Source organism: Buteo buteo, chromosome 13, assembly GCF_964188355.1.
Source record: "Buteo buteo chromosome 13, bButBut1.hap1.1, whole genome shotgun sequence".
Taxonomy (NCBI): Eukaryota; Metazoa; Chordata; class Aves; order Accipitriformes; family Accipitridae; genus Buteo; species Buteo buteo.
The window spans coordinates 26,928,514-26,947,865 of record NC_134183.1 but is presented as its reverse complement, the minus strand read 5'-3'; the positions used below and the strand labels follow the sequence as shown (position 1 = coordinate 26,947,865).

At 37.3% G+C, this 19,352-nt stretch overlaps 1 pseudogene; it reads right to left on the bottom strand.

Annotated features, from left to right (window-relative positions):
- Positions 1-2,372: 2,372 nt before the first annotated feature.
- On the bottom strand, positions 2,373-14,991 carry LOC142038562 (NAD(P) transhydrogenase, mitochondrial-like; annotated as a pseudogene).
- Between the last annotated feature and the right edge of the window lie 4,361 nt (positions 14,992-19,352).

Below are 19,352 nucleotides of genomic sequence, written 5' to 3'. Positions count from 1 at the left end.
CTATTGAGGGGTTATTTGGGCTTTTTACAATGATTAATGCTATTTCCTGTGGTATGAATTTTGATAGTCTTTTGACATTTCCATCTGTTCTTGTATTTCTTAAAGATTATTGTGTGATTTTAAAAAAATATTACAAGTATAATAGCTCGAGAAGGAAACTTTCACCCACTTTAAACAAACAAAAATAAAATGAACCCACTGACCTAATGTTTTACAAGAACCAGAGAGAAAAATTGGGGGGGGGGGGAGGAGTTACTTCTAAGACACATTTCCCTGAAAACATGTTTTTTTATTTAAGAAGCAGAGGTCAGATAAAAGCTTGTATAAGCTGTTCTTTGTTACTTTTGGAAAATAGTTTCATAAGGTTAAAAATGGTTTCCAAATTTAAGTTTTGTGTACCTCACTTTATTTGAGCAATGGGAATTAAGAATCTATTCCAAAAGTAGATTAGTTTTAATTCTCAGGTGAAATCAATGTACAGAAAAGATTTTAAATCTGGAACACTGTGTCCAGGAATTGGGTTCAGATTTTTTTTCTTTGAGTGCAACCTAAGCGTAATGCAAGAGTCATTATTATACCAAGTGACAGAGGCACATCTAATATCTGTAATTAATTATGGTCTGTTCCTGCGATAACCTTTTATGAAGGCAGGAAGGAGGTTATTGTCACTTCTGATGCAAATCTTTTCTCTCTGAGCAGGAGATACAGTTTCCATTTCTTTCCCATCTCCTGCTCTCCCCTCTGTAAAAATACTTTAAGCCCTCTATTTAATTTCAGTACTGGTATAAGAAGCCAAACCAACCAAGTCATCCACCTCATGCCGAAAATGTCTCAATACTGCTGATATATTTTTGCAGCTTTGAGACTGAATAATTTTTTTTCCACCAAATGAAAGCAATCAAGTGGTTAATCCTTTCAAGTGCAATTAGCAGCACTGACCTCCCTGTTCTTTAAAATGAGGGTCATGGGGAGGTAAAGGCCAGTTCTGGGCCTTTTCTTTCATATCAGAATACCCCTTCACTATCTCTTCTGTTTCCAAAAACATCAGAGAGCAAGGGGGAAAACAGGCTTCTACTTCCATTAGCAGTAACTTAAACAGCCATAAGTTAAAGGGGGAGGAAAAGGAAGAGCATCTCTATCTATCTCCTTTCACAACAGAAGACATCTGGCCTCCTGTGGGGAGGCCCCAGATAACAAAGAACCTGTCATTACAAACCTCCATGATGTGTTCAGAGAACCATTTTACCTGCAGTCTGGCTCATTCATTTCCTGCCACTGAAGCCATCTGCTTTTGCTTATTGTGGGTATTTTTGTTCTTTGTTTGGCCAGGCGCGTGAAGTGGCTTCACTTAGCATGCCTGTATGCTTGGTCAGAGGGAGTATTTAATCCTTTTCTCAAAATGAATAAGAGAGGGAGCTGCAAAAAACAATTCCTTTCCTGGAAGGTAGCACAAATGTCATCCAAGCCTAGGTTGAATAAAGGGTCATGTCAGTGCATGGGGTGAAGGTACACTGAGATTGAAAAGAGATGGCAACTTGGAATCTACAACAAAACCTTCCAAAGTATTTGTAATCTTGCCTAATTTAAATCCTTTGCTACTGCTGCTTGCAATTTTTTTTTTTTTTTCAGTTTGAATCCATCTGGTTTTCCACATAGGCTTCATGAGACCCAATTGCAGAGTAATGTAGTGACCTGTTCTTGCATTTCTCTTGCACTGAGTTTCAGTATTTTGCCTGAATGCTTTAAAAATCAATCTGTCTTCATAAATGATGGTCATAGCATGCTTACAGAAAATGTAGTGTGATATGAAAATCCATTCCACCTATCCCTATCTTTGAAAATACCAAAATACGGAGGGGGGGGGAACTTTCTATTAGTTTCCCATCATTTACTATAACACAGTTAATACACTCCTAGGTACCATTAACTTGTGTTTCAAAGTACTCCAGAAAGCTGTGCATCAACTGAATTCATCAAACTTGTTTTGTGACACAAAATGGTAACTGCAGCAGTGTTAAAACAGGAAAGCTTTCCCACTAAGATGAAGAGATCACGTGGCAGTAAGACACTGATCTATTGACACCAGAATATGAGGTCACCCATTAAGGTACTGAACAACTCAACATAATTCCTGAACTGTTATCTCTTGTCTTGAGAGACATTATTCTAGTAAAATTCCAATGTTGTCATTAGTAAGAATGTTGATTTTGACTAGTGACACTTAGTAATACCAACATTCAAAGTAAGTGTTTATATGAAAAATTTACAACATTCTTCCTGTTCACTTGTTGGGAAAGATAACGCATTGCTGCCATTTTATGGATTCTGAAAAGAAATCAGATGCTGTAGAATTTTGAAAGTAATGTATCACATTAAAGACACTCATAGCTGTGTGGTTTCTTCACTGCTACCTGCAGAAAAAAATTCAAATAGCTCTTGAGTCCCACAGCAAGAGGTGGGAACTACTTCTCTAATGCAAAATAGACTTTGTATTTTCACCTCACTGAAAATGGAATTTTTTTGTCTAGCTTTAGCAATACTGGTGCTGTTATCACATTCAAATCAATTATGATTTTACTGCTGACTTTTCAGACCACTGGTGTTTCAATAGGATGGTTAGAAACATAGCACAGAAGAAGAGTGAACAGAAGAGGATCCTCCATACCAGTATACCCAAGATTGAGTCCTATTCAACCTGTGATCCTGTGCACTTCACTTCCCTCACCTGTAAAGTTAATTTCTGCCTCTGAATAACGTGTCTCTACATATAAAGCTGGGCCCATAAGCCAGTTGAACTCAGCATGAAATCTAAAGGCTGAGTATTGTTACTTCAAAGGTTCTGATGGTAAAATTTTCCAATAGGGACGGAAGAGCTATACAGAAGTATGTGCACATGTGTAAATATCAATGAGTATATACCTTCCTCCTAGCCATAAATGCATTAGGACACAAGCCAAAGATTTTCTCCTACACTGTTTCTGTCTTAGGGAACATAAAGACAAAGAAAATCAGTTTGGTATCAGAGTTTACAAAATTAAAGAATAAACTGTTTTATATGTACAGAGTAAATGTATACTTTAATTAGATACAGACATATAGCTGAGCCTGTTAATGTACACAGATGAGTAGTTGACTAGGAAATAATTTGTTAAGTTTGAATGCACTATCCAGCACACGTGCTGTATTATGTCTCCAAACAACACACTGAAAAAACAAATATTTCATACCTTTTCACCATTCTGAATATCACTGCTAATGAATCTAGTGTATTTCCCTACTCTTGCCTTGTAAAGTATCCCACTTTCTTTGCATCTCCAAGCAGCACTGCGGGACTAGATTTGTAAAGAAAAAAAAAAAAAAAAATTTAAGCACATCCACCCAGGCTTAACAGGGCATGCCAAAAGAGGCCGAAAGGGTAAACAGGTTATTCCAAAACAATTAAAAGTAAAACTGCAAAGAAAAATTCAGAGAGTGTTGAACTACACAGAAATTCTGACTCCCCTGCACAGAGAAAATGCCATGGATCGTGCTCCACCATTTGTTTAGCAGAGAAGAGGAGAAAGGAGCAAGAGCACACCCACCCTGGTACTAAGGAAAATACGTTTTCATCAAATAATTGCATGCATGAGCACCTACAGTGAACATGCACATATGTGACCCTTGATGGAAAAATCGTGTTATATATAATCAACATGATGCTTTGCTGTCTTTTGATTACTTACTGGAGAATTAAAAAAATAATTAAAAAAAAATCAAACCAGAGTTAGCGTTTCTCTGATGTTTTGGTTTGTTTATTAATAATATGCAATTAGTTTATAAATTCCTCAGTTCATACTAGTATTTATTTCAATGTAATTTTATGACAAACAACAACATGTAAACCTATTAATGTAACTGTAAATTTTATAGTATATCTTCTGTCCTACCAAAGAGATAAGACCTGGCCTTTACTCTGTGAGAATACATTTTGTGCATATGATCTGGAATAACATGTAAGTTTAATAAAACAAGTTGCCTGTGAGGTAAATAACATGGATTTTTCATTTTTTGTGATGTTTTATGTCTCAGTATAATCTTCAACAGACATGCTAGCAACCATGATTGGCTATAATCTCTAGTCTTATTAATGTCTATATCTGTTAATGTCTACAAGTCCTGGTTTTAAACATACTTTAGGACTTTTGAGGCTTTCATCAATGAGTTAGCTGCTTTCCATATGGAAAACCTTACTTCTACTCAATTAAAAATTGAATTATAAAAAAACATTCCTAGGATGCACTCCATTTTGAGGTGTCTCATATAATCAGTGAGTCTTGGGTTTGTTTTTTTTTATAAACCATAATATTCAAGTTTAGAAACTTGAATGCCACCCTCACACTCTAAAGGTCTGCTTTAGTACAATTGCTGAAACTATTTGCTTTGGAGACAGATACTAATGAATTGAATAGAATCAGACTCTTTGTAAGTCTAAAAAAAAGTATCCATAGTGTCTTTTCTACAGAAGAGCAGTACTTTGGGTTCCAGCAAAAAAGTTTGCTCAAGATGAAACTACAGACTTAATTTCAAATGTTGCTGCTAATGCTAAATAAAAGTTATGTATTTCAAATCATCATAAATGTTTTATTTCTTTCAAAAATTATTTTTGGGGCTTCAGTTTCATGACTAAATTGTTTGCCAAATGCAGCATGAATTCCAGCTGACCTGAACCTGCATTTTCTAGTGTTTAGTCTATGCAGCAGAAACATTCTATCTCGCTTTCTCTGTTCACAGGCTTCCTTTGGGCTGAATCAATGCTGCAGCATCAATTTTTTTCATACTTACAGCAGACAAGGAAGCAACTTGATACAGCTTCAATTTTCAGAAACATCATGTAAAGCACCTTAGTCTACTTGAAGCAGTTGGATTACGCTACTTCCTCTTTTAACCTCACACATGTCTAAGTCTGTTTAGAATATTGGCTTCGATCTGCATACCTATGTCAGTTAAGAGTACAAAACTGCTTGCATTCTTTTCTATCATGACTGTGTTAGCAAAAAAATATAACATAGAAACCTTTACATCGCCAAAAGCTTCCTCTTTTCCTTGAATATGGCCTACTTTATCTGGGGAACTGGTTTAAAATCAATGCCTGAAGCAGCTGCCAGGGAATTTGCCAATGAAACTATGCTGATAAATTCTCAAATGCAGAATAATGTGTAAAGTAGGCATAGCCTAACTGATTTTGCTCATTTTAAAAGGAGAATGTATTGAAAAAATACAATAGGGTAAGAAACAAAAATCTTGAATCTTTTGAAGTCCATGAAAACTAACACAGTAGATTCAAGCAAGCAAGGTAACATCCAATACTGTAGCTGTTCCAACATACAGATGGTCCTATGGAAGCAGCCAGGATTTCTTTTTCTAGGCCCCTGCACAGTTCTGCCCTGTCTGTATAGGCAGTGGCCATTTTCCGTTAAACATGTGCCTGTGTATATTCATCTTGTGAGGCATCAGTTAAGAAAAGACATTTCTTGCTTATCTCTCTATATGTCAGCACTTTTCTAGTGAGAAATTAACATATCATAACTAACACTGTACTGAACTCTGCCATTGGTTTTCAGTACCTTTTTTGCTTTCCAGCGTTCCAATATTGGCATGCTAGTGATAATAGAATTGGGATCTTCCTGTGCTGTTGAGTTTACTGTGTCATTTGCACCAATAACCAGAGCCAAGTCTGTATCTGAGACAAAAAGGAAATATATTACAAAATGTGTTATTATGAAAGGAAAAGCCACTGCTTCAAGTTATCAAGACAACACCAAAGCACATTAATCAAGTATACAATAAACGACGACAGTTTGTTGTTTCATCTGAATGAAAAAATTAGGTCCATCTGTTGGTGTTCAAACCTAGAATCGAATCTTGGCAGTTACATGTGCTAATGAAAACTATTAAAAAAATTTTGTGCATTCTCTGAGTAAGATATAATGAAAATAAATACTCCTAAGATTTAAGAGGCAGTCTTATGCAAGGCCCTTGTGAGGTTGCTAAATAGAGCGCATATGTGGAATCTGAGGATGACATCCATTATATTATAGCATGTGGTTTATTTCAACACTACTCACGGTCTAAATCTACAATCTCTATTCTGTTCAGTTCCTCAGCTCCATGGTTCTGCGTTCAAGAAGCACTCCATTTACACACACAATCCATTGTATGTCCAGGAATTAACATTTTAGTAGTTCAAGAGATTCCACAGCTTGGGTTAAGATGGTAGAACACAGCTCTAAGAATTGCTAATAATTCCTAAAAACTCTAGCCACAGTGCTCATGAATGGTGTGTTTCTAGAATATTTCTGCTGATAAATGGGGCTTAGTTTAGAGCTGTAGCACTAGCAGTATCACCTAGGTCACCCTTATCCTCATGCACATTGGAATCCTTCAAGTAACTCTTTAATGGGTTTGTGAAATGTGACATCTACAAAAGCAGCAGTGATCCTCTGCCAAACACTTACCCGTGTGCCTACCAATTCCTTCCTTTTTTTTTTTTTCCTTTCTAACCACAGGGCTGGCTATGCCTCCCAGGAGCCTGGCAACCAGAGAGGGCAAGGATGTTCCAGCTGTGCCATTTTTCTATCATCTTCTGCAAGAGCCCTCCAAGTGACTGAGATGCACAAGCCAAAGGAATTTAGTGTACTGTTACATGGAGAAAAGCCTCCAGGTGTAAGACAGCAGTAGGTCTACTTCGAGTAAAGAGGGGAATAAAAGCAGTCTAACACAGAAATATCTGTTTTCCATGCTAAGTTCCTAAAATGCATGCAAATATAACATTGACAAACTTAGAACACCAGATAAAACAATGTAAGCGGATTAGCCTTATTTACAGCAGTGAAGCTACACTTAATTCAGACATTTATGAAAAGTAGATACATCATCTTGCCTTTCCAGACTGAGTTTATAGGATGGACAGTGAATCAGAAACTTTTTAAGATTGTCAGCTGAAAACATTTGACATGGAGTCTTCTCAGAGACAGTAAATTCAAGATCCCATGGTACTAAATTTAGCTCATAAACCTTCCTTTATGAGCTATCGCCTGCATATTTGCTTGGAACAAAATCATATAGTTTGACTCCCATCCATTAAGCTGGGTCCAGTGAAGCAAAGCAGCTCTAAAACAGATAAAGCAGTGAAGAACTGTTACTTGAAAGAAATATGGTCAGTGCAAGGTGATACAAAGATCTGAAAAGGTGCTGTTGAAATTACCAGGTCCCCACCTGTCAGTGGCCTACATAATCTCTGGTTTAATAGTTGGCAGCCTCAGAAGGAGGGGAGAAGGCCTAGATGCAGTATAGACCCATTTTTGCCTTTTTTTCTGATGCTACAGATCATATGCATCTCCAGAGAAATGATCACAGCTGTTACGGTCTTCCTCACTTAGGCAATGTGGAATATATTAGGAAAGATTTGCCATCCTCACAAACTTAGGACTTATACAGAAAAAAAAAATCCAAAAGAGACAATTAAGTGAGTGAAAATTAAAACCACAAATCATTAACACCCTGAACATTGATTTTTTTTGTGTGTGTGTTTTTAACACTGCAGCATTCTATTTGGAATTCACTATTTTATTGCAAATAAAGCCTCTGACCCTTTTAAAAATAATTTCTTTAACCTTCAGGGGAAGAGTATATAAACATCTTGACTAATAACAAATTTCTAGGACTTTGAGTGTTTTCTGTTGGATTTTTTAATGTGACTATACAAAAACAACAGGACTTAACATTACCCTCTACAGCAGCCTGCTTTGCTGGGGGAGGCACTTTGGCAGTTCTCTTTCTTTTTTTCCATATCCCTCTCCTTTCAGAGGCCCCTCATCATGATGACCCATCCATTTGGCTAAGGACTGCATGCAGCTGCATCTGAAAGAAGCCAACTGTATTCTTGGGTCAGCTGGAGAAGTCTGCTTGATTACAACTGTAGGTATATATAGTGCTTCTAACACTTGTAACTTAGTGGGGGAGAATACCTAGGCCTTACCTCAGGTTTCAGCAGAGGTGCAAAACAGATCAACCAGCTATGTAGCAAGTGCTCAATAGCTTCAGGCAATCCAGTGCATAAAACCTATTTTATTTAAGGATCTTCTCCTAGATATTTGGAACCATAGTCTTTTGTTCACATGCATTCATAAAATACTGTAACTTTTTGCAATTTGTTATAATGCAAGAATGATTAGCTAGCACATTTCAGTTCAGTTCAGCTGTGCTGTCCTGTAGATAGGATGTGTGAAAACTGAATGTTTCCTGATCTCTGTTAATATTTTCCATGTATAGTTATCCTTCAGAATGAAACTCTCCTAAAATATCATGACACAAACTTTTTTGTTATTGTTGCAAATTGAAAATGAATGTTGGCCAAAGCTTGCTATTCTCAGAGAAATCTCAGACTGAATAGCTGATTACCCTGCATAAATCTTGGCAGTGCTGGGTTACCCATTTTTAGGAAGAGCAAGGGATTTTATTAGAATTAACATGAAGAGGGAGGCCCAGTGAAGTAACTTCAGTGACTTACCTCATTTTTCTTTGCTATAATCCAGTATCATTCAAAGGTTAAAAAAAAAAAATCCATTTAAGGTTTGTGCCCAAATTCTTTGTATTTCCACTGTCCCCAGCTCTGTGCTAGAGGCCTTCATTATTTTTTTAAGATGAGAAAAACTCCCAGCAGAGTTCACAGATATAAAGTGAGGCGTTATTCATTAAGGTCTAATCATAAAGAGCAGGTCTGACTTACATCATAGCTGAAATATACATCAATAGTAAAGCCTCAAAATTCCAGGATATGACAAGTGGCATAAACATGATGAAATTAAGATTAGTGTAGTCTTAGGTCTAGGACCTTGGTGAACCCTTTTGGCCTATGCTGTACCATTACAAAAGGATGAGGACTGTAGTACTGCCAAGATGTATTATCAAGTGTGATACTTCTGGTTAATCAACATCTTTCATTAGAACTATAACGTTAATTATGGTTGTAATTCAATACATCAGGAAGCATTCAGCTTTCACTAATGTCACATACATCCAGGACACTATTAAATGGGTTTACTGGTGACAAGTAGGCACTGAGTCCCAAAAATGTACTTTTTTAATATATCTGAACAAAAGGTTTCACTGCAAACATAGGAAAGGAGTAATACAGCCTTGTATTTTGTGACCAAACATTTGTTATAACCTCCTTATTAGCTTATATTGTATTTTTAATGTCTATAGTGCAAATTTTCAAGTCTCTTGCATATTTGTACATTACTAAAATAACAGTTAATACTTAGCACTAATCTGCAAAAGACAAGAAAGCAAAATCTGTGCCCTGAAACACTTAAAATCAAGGATAAAAGCTAGCATCAAAGACAGAAGAGTAGACTTGTCAAGGTGAAGGTGGGCAATGCTTTAATAGTGTGCACTCAGGTAGTCTGCAAGTAAATGACTCGGCAGGCTTTGACTTTCAGAACAGATTTCAAAGTGAAGTAAAATGGCACTCTGTTGGAAAGCTCAGGACACTCCAGCTTCTGAGGAAGCATAGCATATACATAGGAACAGAGATGACTGGGCATGAAGTTGACTAATGATTGTAGAGATCTGTATTTATGGGCAAAGCCCAGGCAGGAATGACTGCTAACATCAGTGAGACAGGTGACATATAAGGAGAGAAGAGGTATTTACAATTTTAATATTTGGGTAACAAGCATGAATTGGATAGATTCAGAAGAAATGGAAACAAGAGTTTGACATGATTCAAGTGACAGTGAACAGTGAAATATGCAGAATGTTATGCAAGACTCAAGGTAGCTTGAAAAGCCTACTATTGAGTAATTGAACAACAAATATCTGAACTCTCACCCAGGGTAATGATAGAATTAGACTCCTTTATCATTTCCATAGCTTGGTCTAATCCAGCTTCAATGCAAGTTCCAACAAATTCTATAGGTTTCCTTCCTGCTGTAGATGCCGTGCCATATCCACCCAAAAATGACATTTGGCAAAGGTCTGATCATGGCCTAAATATGAACATATTAAATGAGCATATTGGTCAAAACAACAGTTCCAAGTCCATTAAAAGAATCCCAAAATAAATAGTTCATTTGCTGTAAATTCCCATGTAGTTTGTTTGGGAAGGCAGACTGCATTATTCTTCAGCTCATTAAAGTTTACTTTAACAAGCTGTGAAGCTGATATGGCAATGGTTCAACAGTTCAATATTGCATTGGCTTTTTTTTTTTTTTTTTTTTGAAAGCTTCAGCATCCCACTTGGCATAAAAATCACACATTTCAAACAGATTTTTCAGATACGCCTTTGAGAAAACCTTGTTTTCCAGCCATTTTTAAACATTTTTTCTTCTCTTCCCTAAACTACCTTAACATTTTTTCTTAGCAAAACAAAGATGTTCTTTGTTTAAATAACAACTCCCATCTTGCTTGTTATGAAACAGCACATTTCCCATTTCCTTAAAGTCAGTTGCTGGGTGAGATCCTTCAGTGAAGGCCATTCAGCATTTCATAAAATGTTAACTTACATTGTTGGTTTTAAGACTAAATCACATTGCTGTTATTGCTTTTCCTAATTGATTTTAAAGTTCAATTGCCAGGTTTAGTGTACTAGGAACTGTTAACATACAGAACCACTAGAACTCAGGCAAAGCTATGCAAGTTCTCTTATGGTACAAGACCACCACTCTGATCTGAAGGAATCAGCTCTCTGAAGGCCAGTAGTTTAAGCCCCATGCTGACACGTGAGTGCCAGTCAATGCCCAGTCCATCATGCCTGTGACCAGCCAGCATTGAAGCGTTAGCATGTTACACTCTTCAGTGAAGTGCCACATGGAAGTGCTTGAGCTATGGGTAAAGGAGCTACTAAAAGGAAGTGTAAAAACGAGGAAGGGCTCTCCTAGCACATATATACTGCTTGCAACTGGCTGGATATCTCTATACAGCTCCACATTGTGCAACCCAGACATATTCCGATTTCTTGACTATCCTTGACATTTAAGGTGACATCTATCCAGTTGTCGTAACTTTTCATTATTTACTACCATTATGAGCAAAATTCTGTCAGGGAGCCAGTCCAGTCATCCAATCTCCCGCAACATCTTACTGCTAAAAGTTTCTAAAGTACATGCCCTACTGTTATTTCACACAGAAAAGGGGACAAACTAGTGGTATTTCCTTACCACAGACACATGTGACAGGATAGCTCTATCCAGAGGAACCAAATCAAGGCACCCACAATTGTCAAGGCTCTTGTCAAGGAGAAATCCTTCTGCACACAAGGCTCAGCCAGAGTAACTGGTATGTTAGTAACAGGCATATCTGCTCCACCTACAGCTGTCAGTGTCAGTCCCTGCAATTTAGTAAACACCACATAAGGAAAAAAAAAATTAAATTAATATTTCAAGAAATGATATAATTCCTAAAATATTTAATAAGTTAAACAAAAGCAAATAAAAGCTTATTCAAGCACCCAGTTAGCAGAAGATTGTTACCTATGATCATTATTTGGTTTGGTCATGTAAGCAGATATGCCTTTAGAATTTTTGCTGCAAGATTATACAGGCATAATAGGAGCTGAAATAATTTGTTATTTTGCAGGAAAAGACCCTTACTCTTATTTCTTTCCAAAACTAGTCCACAGTTACAGCAATGGCTAGGATTACATATATATCTGACTAGATAAACATCCATAGCTTATTTTACACCACTGCTGCTGGCTAAAAAGTTTTGGATCTCTGCAGTGTGGTTTGTGTGATCCTGCAGGGTCTTGCAGACTTGTTACAGAATTTCTGTAGGGCTAGATAAGCATTCTGCATTGTACTTTGTTGATTCCTCATAATTTATGCCAAATTTTTCAGCTAACATGCAAGACTGCATTGTGGCTAGCATTCAGCAAGTCCTGGATGTGTGTGCAAAAACCTTAACATTTATTTGCAATGAAGCGGTTCAAGAATTGCTCTCTTGATACCATTACCATAATTGAGGAGAGTCCTGTAACACCAAGACTTCACACTAATCCAGGGGTGTAGCTTGGATCCGATGTAAAAATTATCATCCTAGCTATGGATGCTGTAAGCAAGCCAGCATTCAGCTACTGGTGCCCAAGTACAAATGGTGCCGAGTTCAACAAACCTGGAAGCAAGCATGGCTACTCTAATGCTATAGTGTCTTTAGCACTAAAATATTTTTAATCCTAAAGCACTGGAAATTAAGACAGGCTACAGATACAGAACAAAAACACCAAAGACACTGGTCTCCTTAGAAATCAGTTTAGCTGGAAGAAAGAGCCACCTATTGCAGATACAAGACAAAAACTTAGGAATTTTTTGGAAGGAATTCTCAGAAATTGAAGTGCTCCAGCTCCTGGCATAATCTGTGACTCCTCCTATTTCAGCCTTGTTAATTATGGGAAAGCAAAAGCAGTTTGATATATGATTGCTTTGTAGTAGCAAATAGGACACAGTAATTATTCAGAGTACAAAGCTTCCATAGCTGTATATCATTGTAGTAGGAAATAAATTGATACATAGGGACCTAAAAGATCTCTTACTACAATTCCTCTAGCCACTAGCTGTTCACATCAGAATCTTAGGAGTAATGCTCTATAGAATCTAAGTTAGACTCCTAGTTAAACATACGCTCTAGCAAATCCAGCAAAAGAAATCCTTGAGACCAACATCAACATCTCTCCTAATCACCACTAAAGCCAAAGTTACTAACCTCCTCCTCCTTGTGTTCCAGTCCTACCAAATTGCTACATCCTTCCCCTCACAAAGGAGCTAAAAGAATTAGCCCTCAAGTCCTCCTAGGATTCAACTGCATTCTGAGGAGAAAAAAAGGGGGGGACGGGACTGTAGTGAACTTCATCCTAAATTTCATATCACAGGCTAAAGTAAAGAGTACCCAGCAGTTTTGCATAAGTCACTAAAGCAGCACTGCAAAGGTACACCCCAATATAGTGCCCAGATATGCCACAATTTTGAGAACCTTGGCAGAAGCGTGAACATCAAGGTATGGATATTCAATCACATACTCTGCAATACATGCAAGAGCTGCTGCTGCCAAACCAACTAGACTATGAAATGCAGCTACAAGCTGAGGAAAGTCAGAGATTTCAATTTATTTTGCAATGGTAAGACCTGCAAAATTAAATTATTTAGATCCAAAATAAAATATTATATTGTGTTTCATACTCAAAGCATAAACAGACCAATTGAGCAAGAAAGGGCTGTTTACTTTTTAATGTTGTTTTCCTTTTTGTACAATGAAAGAGAAATATAATAGTTATAGGAAATTTTAACCTAATTTAAGTATTTTCCAAAAATACATTGCTAGAACATTTTGGGATGACAGCTTGTAAGAAACAGAGCCAGAACAGCTCTTTTGAAGCCACTGTTTCTTATGTACGGGAGAGAGTTGTGTGGATGCACTCACCAGTTTCCAAGCACATTTTGCCTACAGAAAATCAAGGCAGGCAACATGGCTCTGGATGCATTAGAAGACTGCCAGAATTTAAGTGACAAACTGGCAAAGTAGTAGTACCTTCCCCTCTTCTTTCACCAAGTTTCAACCTCAGCCTTTGAGAATTTCTATTGGCCTCCATAGTATCAGATACAAAATCTTCCTTAGAGAATCAGCATTAAAACTAAATTAAATTTTTCAAATATTTCTTTTCCTGCAAATTAATAAATTCTAATTCATATCAACTGAGGCAGTTGGTAGATTCATAATAAAAATATTGTTTCAGTTGAGAAAATAAATGGGAAGTTCTAAAAATAAGTAATGATTTCAGTGCTTTTTGCAACATCAATTTTTCATTTCAGAACAACATTTGGCTTTGACAAAACTTAAACTTTTTATCAGCAATTAAGATCTTTCACCCCAACTTATACTTCCCCCTTAGTTAAGAGTACCACCTTTAGGAATTCATATACTTTCATAATATATTTTCCTATCCTCTCCAAGAATAGTAAATTAATTAATAACACTTAACAAGGATGCTGTGAATTGAGCACATATACTGTATAAGAATTGTACATACCCATTGTGCCACCCAGAGCCATGGTATAGACATCTGTGCAAGCACTTCTGGTGAGGATTTCGGTGCTCCTATTGCTGCTTGCTCCTAAACCTCTGATACCCCAATCACACCAAGGGCACTCCCAAATCCAGAAGTGTTCTGACCAGACAACCCTGCCAGCACTTCTGCATACACATTGCTATACTTCAAGCTTTACTGTTTGTAAAGGAATATAAAGGCATTGAAAGGCTTTTAAAACCTCCAGGAGGACTGAGAACCAATAGTTTATCTTTAAAGATGAGAAAGATTTCTTCTTTGTTTATTAATGCAAGTGAATATCCATTTTTGATTATAAGACTTCTACACATTCCTCCCTTCACATTTTCTGGTTTCTGTATTTCTTTGACACCAGTCCACCAAGCAACGATGAAACTCATTAGCATCCCAGCAACTCAGTTCCAGGATCCATTGACATATATATGAGTACATGTTTTCAATTATCATCAACACTGACGTATTGTTTTCTAATATTAGTCTACAATGCCTCAATTACTGCCTTATTCTTTATTGTTTTCAGGCTTATTTCTTAATACTCTGTCCCAAGAGAAAAATACTTATCGCATTAGTTCAAGCTGAAAGATGTTACACCTTTGCTGGATTTGCCCTGGACTGGACAAATTTAAAACTGTTTCAACCATTATATTCTTTATGGGTAAAAGTAGTATATTTTATCAAGTTAAATATGAAGTTCTGATTCTCTCATTTTTATTTTAGAAGTTTTGATATAAAAATGCTCTGAAATCCCTACATGACCTCATTTAGTAAACATGTGGTCTTCCTTCTGATATTTAGAGCACATGGTGACTTAATTTTAAATAAATTGTCTTTTAACCTGCATCATTGAATGAGTTGAAAGTATGATCCAAAATAATATAGTCAGAAAAATCCATGATGCTCAGATCATAACTAACAGACTAACTAATAGCCATTCGATAACATTCTTAGAACATTCAGAAAGGCCAAAGACCATGTGTTGGCTGGTATCTTCAAGAAATATTTATGGGCTTTTCAGAAGTCTAAATCCAAAGACTTAAGTCTGACAGAAGGGAAACTGTCATATAAGGATATTAACAATGCTGAGATGGAGCAAGTTTATAGATACTCTATCCTGAGGAGATTTGGGGTTAAACAGAATAGCTGTATGACTCTGCTGATGTGGCTTGTACTATGGCCTGTGGAAAAGATGCAATGTAACAAGAAGCAGGAAGCAACATAACAAACTTTCCAGAACACATCTCAAGTACTCATTTGTAAGACAACTGGGGAAAAAAAAATTAGCTTCAGTGATTTTACATCTTATTTCTAAGAAGCAACAATGCAGCATATAATTTTCATCCAGTGTTTATCTAATTATTAACCTGGTCCTCACAATGAATCAGGTCAAAATCTAAGTGTAAGAATTAGGGTCTCCTTTATTTGTATGCAGAATATAAACTGAAAATATCTACTACTACTTCCTGTTCAGTCCAGGCTTTCTCAGTCTTTGAAACATTTATTACTTTTAAGATTTTATCGATCCATTCCTTCCATGTATTATAGCACAGAGGGAAATGTTTTACTTTATCCTTTTAATACACATATAAGCTGTTCTAGTATGGTTATACAATACAATTTCAAAGAATGGGGTTCCAATGTAAAACTAACTGTGAAAAAATCATTTGGACAATAAGCTTTGTTACTATGTATATTGACTGCCATGTAACCTTCTGATAAGTTCCAGGACATCCATCAGATTTCTCCCCAATAATGGTATTGTTTGAAAAACTTTAAAGAATTAATGAAATCCAACACCTCATTTCTTCCAGATTTAGTGCTGAACTCTTTTCTAGGATGTAGGAAGCCTTAAGGGCAGGTAAGAGAACCAGTTCAGGTCTGATTACTATCAGATTATTTTCTTCCCTAAATACTTCCTTTCTCTGTCTTTAGTAAAGATAATTGCCAATTAGATTCTACCTCTAATAAATAGTTCAGTTTTAATAAGTTTTGAACAACATACATCTGGAGGTGGATTTAAAAATAGCAAATAAGAGGAAATATGATCTCTCTCCTGATGCACTCACTCACACTCTAAACTAAATACAAATTGGTACTTCTGCAAATGAATTAAGTTCTTTGAAGGATGTGTTGCTGCTTTGTAACTGACTGAACATTAGACAACTGGAAATGCAAAGCTGTTTTCTCTTGAATGAAACATAGCACAGTCAAAGGAATATGCTCAAATAAGGAAACAAAAGGCTATAAAATTGTTTCCCTGGCCCTAGGGATAACAGATTCCATGGTCTAATGAAGAGAGATGGCAAATACTTGCCCATATAAGTGAATGGTTTTCCTGGAGGGTCTGATTCTGCACATATCCCTCATTCCTTGCCACTTGTAGCATTAATATTTTGGGCATAATCAGTCTCTCTGCTTGCTCATATGACTAGCTGTGCTAGCCAAGACCACCCTCCTAGTTTTGGATTACTTAACTATTGAACAGAAGACAACTTAATGTTGAGTAACCTGTTCAATATTATGTCCAATGGCATAGAGAGGTAACTGCTTATAAACACTGCTTTAGGGAGAAGGCAGAAATAATCATGTTCTGGAGTAGGTCATTTGAACATATCCAGCATTCTGTGTAATTAAGAAAGCACCTATTCAGAAATATAAATTCTACCTCTAAGAATTAGCAAGTAAAAACTCCCATGAGTACGCTTTCTTTTTCTGCACATTCCTTTGTTAAAACTGGTATAACTGTCTCTCGTGGTTTAACCCCAGGCAGCAACTAAGCACCATGCAGCCATTCACTCACTCCCCCCCCACCCAGCAGGATGGGGGAGAAAATTGGGAAAAGGAGTAAAACTCATGGGTTGAGATAAGAATGGTTTAATAGAACAGAAAAGAAGAAACTAATAATGATAATGATAACACTAGTAAAATGACAACAGCAATAATAAAAGGATTGGAATGTACAAATGATGCGCAGTGCAATTGCTCACGACCCACTGATCGACATCCAGCTAGTCCCTGAGCAGCGATTCCCCCGCCCCCACCTCCCAGTTCCTATACTCGATGTGATGTCCCATGGTATGGAACACCCTGTTGGCCACTTTGGGTGAGCTGCCCTGGCTGTGTCCTGTGCCAACTTCTTGTGCCCCTCCAGCTTTCTCACTGGCTGGGCATGAGAAGCTGAAAAATCCTTGACTTTAGACTAAACACTACTTAGCAACAACTGAAAACATCAGTGTTATCAACATTCTTCTCATACTGAACTCAAAACAGCACCGTACCAGCTACTAGGAAGACAGTTAACTCTATCCCAGCTGAAACCAGGACACTGTCATTTTGTGTTCTGCAGTTCCCATGTGGTGTCGGACTTTACCTTGTTTTCCTTTTAGGAGGAGCATTTTCAATTTTATTAACTATCTGCACTCTTTTTAAATGGATTCCTTATTCTCTCTCAAAGTCAAGCCTTCCTTATCCATCTTATTTCCTAAACTTCCAGCATGGTTATGGTACTATATATGGTATGTTTGCTTAGTTTTTTAATTTTCTACTTAGAAGGGACTTTGTGTTGAATGTTTATGCTATTTTTTAAAACTGATTTTATCAAATTCTACCTTTGTTTTTCCTGAGACTTACAGAACTTTATTCTAGATTATCTGATTTATGAGCTTTTCCCGATCTTGCATTTTAAAAACTACTCTGTAATCTTTTTAGTAAGTGCCAATAGCCTTTCATCTTCCACTAGATAGAACCCACCCTTCTGTTGTAAACTATTTATTCCATAGGTTTCCCAGTTCCTAAAAAAAAAAAAAAAAAAAAAATCTAACCACATCTTTCTTTCCTATCAATGCAGACTTTGTCTATATACATGGTTTTGGGGAGTATTTTAGAAAAATGCTAGCATGAAGGTTCTTGTCTTAAATCACTGACAAAGTTGAATCGTGATTCTAGTGTCTCTTTTCCACCTTTATCACATCACTGGTTGACCACAGATTACTACTCAGAACCTGGCTAGATACCTTATGAGATCTGCTACATCTATACCCTCAGACAAATTACTATGAGGTCCTAATCAGCATGACAAACGCACTAATTGAAACAACTGATAAACAGATGCCCTAGCACAAGGTCCTGCACCTAGGTCAGGGCAACGCCCAGCATCAATACAGGCTAGGAGGATGAAGGGATCGAGAGCAGCCCTGCAGAGGAGGACTTGGGGATACTGGTGGATGAAAAACTGGACATGAGCCAGCAATGTGCACTCGCAGCCCAGAAAGCCAACCATATCCTGGGCTGCATAAAAAGAAGCATGACCAGCAGGTCGAGGGAGGTGATTTTGCCCCTTTACTCTGACCTGGTAAGACCCTACCTGGAACGCAGCATTCAGCTCTGGAGCCCTCAGCACAGGAAAGACATGGACCTGTTGGAGTGAGTCCAGAGGAGGGCCACAAAAATGATCAGTGGGACAGAACACCTCTCCTGTGAGAAAAGGCTGAGAGAGTTGGGGCTGTTCAGCCTGGAGAAGACAAGGCTCCAGGCAGACCTTATAGCAGCCTTCCAGCATTTAAAGGGGGCTTACAAGAAAGTTGGGAACAGACTTTTTAGCAGGGCCTGTAGTGATAGGATAAGGGGTAATGCTTTTGACTAAAAGAGGGTAGATTCGGACTAGATAGAAGGAAGGCTTTTTTTTTTTTAACAATGAGGGTGCTGAAACACTGGAACAGGTTGCTCAGAGAGGTGGTAGATGCCCTATCCCTGGAAACATTCAAGATCAGGTTGGATGGGGCTCTGAGCAACCTGATCTATTTGAAGATGTCCCTGCCCATGGCAGGGGGGTTGGACTAGATGACCTTTAAAGATTCCTTCCAACCAAAACCATTCTATGATTCTAAGACAGGTTTCCAGCAGAAAACCCTGTCTGTGGAGGGGTAGTCTCAGTGCAAGTGTGATCAAACTAAAATATGAAAGTATGTTTTGATTGTGGCTATTTACAATGAGCCCTTTGAATCAATTTATCTTAACAATCTATCCCTCTCCACTGTGTGCATCTGTGCAAACATTTTTGTTACAGGTTTGCTTCTGAACACTAACTTGCTGACTCAGATACTTCTGTAATCTGAAGTTTTCCACACCTGAGTACTCAGTCTCATGTACTGAACATCAGAGATAGATATCCTATATAGAAAAAAATGGTCAATTATCCTAGAAAATGTTTTTTCAGAGCAAAGGTCTTGAATAGTGACAACTGATTTCTACTACCAAA